General features: G+C 46.1%; 1 non-coding gene across 1 annotated transcript; it reads left to right on the top strand.

Annotated features, from left to right (window-relative positions):
• Positions 1 to 5,833: 5,833 nt before the first annotated feature.
• TRNAL-UAG (transfer RNA leucine (anticodon UAG)) lies at positions 5,834 to 5,918 on the top strand. Its single transcript has one exon. It is a non-coding gene; the product is annotated as a tRNA-Leu (tRNA).
• Positions 5,919 to 6,464: the final 546 nt, after the last annotated feature.

Here is a 6,464-nt window from a genome sequence, read left to right as displayed (position 1 = left end):
GACTATGCTTTAATCTCACAGCTAGGTAACGAAATTGCTGGATATCATTCATTTCCCATAAAATAAACGAGTTCCCAGGGGGTGGAGGTGGGGGAGCCCTGAAAACACAATGCCTCTTTCATAGGATTTGCCTTAGCCAACAGTCCTGAAGTTCTCACAGTTTATACAGTCCTTAGCTCCCAAGAAGTTCATAGTGCTCTTTGATATCAAAACATGCTGTCCTGGGACCCGGCCTGGCTGGCTCAGTTGGTAGAGCATGCGACTCTTGACCTCGGGATCGTGAGATTGAGCCCCATGTTGGGTGGAGAGATTAGTTAAATAAAATAAAGTGAAATAAAATATTTTTTTAAAAACACGCTGTCCTTAATATATGACCATGACATCATTGAACCGTTAGCAGTAGGGTGGCTTTTGAAGTTGTTTTGTCACCACGGATGAGGCTACCCTCAATCTTGAAATCTCTTATTCCTTATGACCAAGGGCAGCCATTTTCCAGCCAGGGTCCGGCCTTGGAAGGGAGCCTAGCTAACTGACGCGCTAAGTCCCCTACCCTGTCCGTGAGGTCTAACCACCTCAGCTGAAGAACAGCCCTGAAAGAAGAACCCAGAAGAACAGAAGAGTTCTGAAGAACTCAGAGTCCCAGAAGACTGAAGAACCTCGGTTTCACCCGTGAAACAAAACTAACAATAGTACCCATCTCTTAAGATCGTTGTGAGGATTAAAAGAGAGAATACATGTCAAGTGTGTGGAGTAATACCTGGCATGTATTGAAATATTCATCTTGGCTACGACGATTGCTCATCTCCAGGGAAGAAACCCAGAGCGTAAGTATTCTGCCGTGCAGGATTTGGTTTGCCCTATAACCTGGTGCCAAGCACTTCCCCATCTGCATTTGGTTATCAGACTACACTCCTTGACAGTCAGGCAATGCCCACCCCCCACCCCACCTATCCTAACGTTACCCAAGGGCTTTTGGGGGATCAGACCCTGCCATGGGTGCTGCAAAGAGACATCAAAAAAATATTTTCTCTTCCTTCAGTGAGCTCAACAGCTACCTTGGGAAATGGGCCCAAAGGAAGGCACAGTGAGCACAGCCCAAACCCACTGGGCCTATGCACAGGCAGGCCCAGCCCCAGAACGTGTTTTTAACCCAAAGATAAGAAAGCCACAATAAAAGACCAGGGAGTTATCTTAGATATTTCTGGTTTTTTTAAAAAATGAGGGGTTTGGTTTGTTAACCACATCTGTTATTTACCCAAAATTATGCTGGATACTGTGAGAATACCCCTACGCTTATTTATCCGCCTACCTACCTACCTACCTATTTCTCATTTCAGCAGGGGGCTGGGCCCTTGAAGAGGTTCCTATCTAGCAAAAGTCTTCAAACAGTTTTTTTAAAATTTATTTATTTATTTATTTATTTATTTATTTATTTATTTATTTTGAGAGAGAGAGAACATGCATGCACTGTCACACACACGAGAGTGGGAGAGGGGCAGAGAGAGAGGGAGAGAGAGAGAGAGAGAGAGAGAATCCAAGCAGGTGCTATGCTGTCACCCGAGACGGGGCTCAAACCCACAAACTGTGAGATCATGACCTGAGCCGAAATCAAGAGTCAGACGCTCAACCGACTGAGCCACCCAGGTGCCCCTTCAAACAATTTTTTCTAATGTAACCAAAGGACAAAACATCGTATGACTCCACTTATATGAGACACCTAGAACAGTTAAATTTATAGAAACAGAAAGTAAAATCATGGCTACCAGACACTGGGAAAGGGGCATGGAGAGTTATTGTTTAATGGATACAGAATTTAAATTTGGGATAACATAAAAGTTCTGGAACTACACAGTGGCAACAGTTGAACAACAACATGAATGTACTTACTGCTACAGAACTCTACACCTAAAAATGGCTAATATGGTACATTTTATGACAGGGAATGCAAGGCTACAAAGACAAACAAAAAAAGCCTTACACGTTAATTTCCACAACTGTGCTGAAATTCATTTCTGGCCATAAGGAATTCGGAAGAAGGAAAGCTCAAGGAAGGGTAGAGCAGCTCCAGAAAGTGTTACAGAAGAGCCAAGATATGAGCCAGACTTAGATGAAAGGGTACAATTTGGAAAAGCAATGAAGAGAGAATTGCTGGAGCAGAGGTACCCAGAGACAGCAATGAGTCCTAACAGTGAGCACAGTAGCCCCACAGAGAAAGGCCTATGCGCTTAAGAGAGCAAGGGGGAGGGGGGGGAGTGGTGCCTGGGTGGCTCAGTCAGTTAAGTGTCCGACTTCAGCTCAGGTCACGATCTCGCAGCTCGTGGGTTTGAGCCCCGCACTGGGCTACCTGCTGTCCGTGAAGAGTTCACCTCTCTCCTCCCCTCCCTCCCTCTATCTCCCTCCCCCACCTCTGTCTCTCAAAAAAAAAAAAAAAAATTAAAAAATGTAAAAAAAGAGAGAGCAGTAGGAACCATGGCTGCTTGAGTAGGGTGGGGGCCTGACCACAGAAGGACTTGAACAGCAGGCAGACATTTCAGTTGGAAGCTTTGGGCACTAGAGATTCATTATAGTATTATACAACTTCATTTTGTACTTCCGAAATCTGAGCAATGTTTGCAGTCTAGTTACTTATAATAAACCTGGTTTCAGAAATATACTGTAATTATGTAAGATGTCACCATTGAGGGGAATCTGGAGGATGTGTACAAGGTACCTCCCGGCCCTATTTCTCAAACATCTTGGGAGTCTGTAATTATTTCAAAACCAAAGCTTAGAAAATGAATACTTGAAAGATCGATCTGTCATGTGTGTGCATGATGGAGACAGGATGAAAGGAGACCAAATGGAGACAGGATGAGAAGTTGTTCTGAGCATGTATCTCTTCACCTAAACATGGTTCACTCAGAAAAGAGGTTGGCCCTGGGTAAATGAAACTCTCATTCGTGTGGTTCAGTCAAGGAGAAAAACCTGAATTTATTGCACCTGAGAGCCAAATGCTATGTTTTGCTGGATGACGATGTTTGGTCTTGTAAGTTTGGAGTTAAGAGTGATTTTGGGGTTCCTGGGTGGCTCGGTTGGTTAAGCGTCCGACTTCAGCTCGGGTCATGATCTCGTGGTTTGTGAGTTCGAGCCCTGCATTGGTCTCTATGCTGACAGCTCAGGGCCTGGAGCCTGCTTCAGATTCTCTGTGTGTGTCTCTGTCCCTCCCCTGCTCGCTCTCTGTCTCTCTGTCTCTCTTAAAAACAAACATTTTTAAAAAAGTGATTTTCTAGTCAGTCATCTAGAAGTGAGTCAGGCTGTGACATGGTGAACAGCAATCTGTTTATAAAAAGGCTATGGGGGTCCCCAGCTGGCTTAGTCGGTAGAGCGTGTGACTCTTGATCTCAGGGTTGTAAGTTAGGACCTCACACTGGGTGTAGAGATTACTTACGAAAAAAAGACTATGAATCATTCAGATGTTGGACCACCAAACTGGAGCTTGTTCTCTAGGAAAACACAATGGAAATACCTCTAAACACCTGTAGCCCACAGAGAAGGTACTGGGCTTCATATATTCTTCTGCGGCAAGTGAGTGGGCATGTGGCTGTACAACATGCCCGTTGAGTGACAGTGACTCCAAAGACCATCAGCCAAACATTATCTGCTTGCCCAACCAAGCCCGCTTGGTATCTAAAATCTACAAAAGAAAAAGCTGGTCAGCATTTGAAGAGGAAGCAGAAATGACTACCTCAAGATATGTCACTTTAGCATGAGGACTGTTTTGAGCTAAAGGCAATCAAAACCCTGTGGATTCAGGAAAAGCTCTTTACCTCCTGCCCAATTGCCTATATTTTTCTTGGAAAGGGGACTTGTAGCCAGGGGTGAGCAATTACCAGAGATACCTTTTTTACCTAAGAATCTTATGTGCATGCCAGGTGTGAGAAGTAAGGCAGATGATACATTTTCAGAAATACCAAATAAAAGCTGTGCGGTCTAGTTAACAGTAGGTTTACAACCTATTGGAAATATATATGAACCCTCCCCCCATAATGGAGTCCCAAACCCTTGGACACTTCACTTCCTGGTTCTTCTTCCCCTCTTCGTTTTGCGGGCTTATTCTCCCGGGATTTGCAAGCAGCATGTGCCGAAGAAGAAAGGAGGGACCGAAAGTTTCTGCATCACTTCAGGGAATGTACATTTGTTCCAATCAGACTACTTTTTGCCTTACATGGGTATAGACGACTTCCGGGTAAGGCTGTAACCTCTGTGGTACTCAGCCAATGAGGAATCAGGGGAGGGACTTCATGCTAGGAGATAAATTGCCTGCTGTAACTGCCATGAGTGTGCCTGTCCATCAGACACCTGCTCTTGCAAGAATATTGATTAAAGCCTCACTTCACTGTGCTCCAAGTCTCCATGTCCCTCCTTTGATTGGGTCAGTGGACTTATTTCTCCCACCAGGGCAAACTCCATTTTGAAACATCCCCTCTTGCCTTCCTGTGAGTGGCCTTCCTCCCCTTGGTATCACCAGACCTCTACCCCTTTCCTCAGCTCAGGATATTTTAGGGCTCCCATACACACACAATTAAATTTGGTTTTCTCCAGTTAATCCGTCTTAAGTCAATTTCATTATTAGACCAGTCAAACAACCTAGAAGGGAAGGAAGGGACATTTCTCTGCCCCTCCACATTTCTTTTCAGAAAGCGGATGTTGGTTGGGTGGGCAGGAGGTGAAGAGACAAGAGCTGGAGGGCATCCTTCTAGATCCTCTCTATTGATAGGTGGCTAGCCCATCCTCCCAGCTGACTGGGACCTTGGAGGAGCCACTGGGAGTAAATCCCACCAGCTGGCTTCAGCTGGCCGCCTGGATGCAAAGCAAAAGTGGAGTGGGAAGGTGACCAGAAGGAACTAGTAGCTCTTTTCCCCATTTCATCCTCCACTTGCCCTTTTATGCAGTCTATGCCCTGTATCCCATTCGGTGTGTTGCTTCAGCCTTTCTTGGGGATGGGGCTCCTACTGCCGCTTGAATTTGTTTTCCATCTTGCACAGCAGCTGGCTTCCTTAAGTCTTCTGTGGTAGCTCAATTATCTTGATTGTTTCAGTTTGGGCTACAGAACTGAACCAGCCAGCCATGAATACACAGAGGATTTATCACTTAATAGCTGAACCACTTGGGTCATTAAGGAGTAGGACAGAAACAGCGCAGGGATTGTTAACCTTGCAGAAAATGTAACATGGAGATGGGAGACAGCCGTTTGCTTCCTGTTGTACTTTTTAAGGCTCCCCTCTGTGAAAGGACAGCTTGTGTTTTGCCTTTGTGGCCTTGGGGGTCGGAAGCGTAGTTTGGGGCTTCCGCATGGCAGGGTGAAGGGAAAACAGACGGGACAGTTTGGGACTTCTGGGAGCAAGCTGTGTACTTTGGGCTTTGCATATGCCTTCAGACTGCTTCCTGCAAGGCCTGCTCTGGAGGTATTTGCATGATTTCCTGGGCAGATATTTGCATTGACCTGGGTAGGTAGCTCAGTTCTGATCCTTCCCTCTGCTCCTGTGTGGCTCCAGGGAGAGGACAGAATGAGTTTGCCAAAGGGACTCAAAAGCTGAATGTCTTCCTTCATCGTGCCCAAAACTCCATTGTTGGGACACCTGGGTGGCTCAGTCGGTTAAGTGCCTGACTCTTGGTTTCAGCTCAGGTCATGATCTCATGATTCATGGGTTCAAGCCCTGCATTGGGCTCTGCGCTGGCAGTGCAGAGCCTGGTTGGGATTCTCTGTCTCCCTCTCTCTCTGCCTCTTCCCTAGTCACACTGTCTCTGTGTCTCTCAAAATAAATAAATGAACTTAAAAAAAAACTCCAGGGGTGCCTGGGTGGCTCAGTCGGTTAAGCGTCTGACTTAGGCTCAGGTCATGATCTCGCGGTTTGTGGGTTCAAGCCCCACGTCAGGCTCTGTGCTGACAGCTCGGTGCTTTGGATTCTGTGTCTCCTTCTATCTCTGCCCTTCCCCTGCTTGTGCTCTGTCTCTCTCTATCAAAAATAAATAAATGTAAATTTAAAAAAAAATTTAAAAAAAACTCCATTATACCCATTCCAGTGGTAACTGATGAGGATCCTTGACCTTGACCTCTAATCAGTGTTCCTGCAGAGCAGAACATTTACCCCAAAGTCAGACTATACACCAGGCCTCCTCAAAAGCCCTCCTCATTCTGAAACTGTACTGGGGTTGGGGTGAGAAAGAGGGATGTTCAAAGTAGAGGAACTCCTTGAGCACGTCCTAGCAGTTGACTATGTGATTTGCCTGGCTTCCGGCCTGTGTTCTTCTCCTGTGAACACACCAGGCCTGCGCTGAACCAGGGGCATGTGAACCCCACTGGGGAAGAAGAGGAGTGGGCATCAGAAAAGTACCTCCTGCCCCTTCACAAAGACGCTTCTCCAAAAGAGCCCAAAGGCCCTGCTAGAGCATCCAGGACACATAAAAGGGGGCACGTGGACCCT

The sequence above is a fragment of the Panthera onca genome, chromosome X, assembly GCF_046562875.1.
Source record: "Panthera onca isolate mPanOnc1 chromosome X, mPanOnc1 haplotype 2, whole genome shotgun sequence".
Taxonomy (NCBI): Eukaryota; Metazoa; Chordata; class Mammalia; order Carnivora; family Felidae; genus Panthera; species Panthera onca.
The sequence above is the reverse complement of the archived record's forward strand: the minus strand, read 5'-3'. Positions and strand labels throughout refer to the sequence as shown.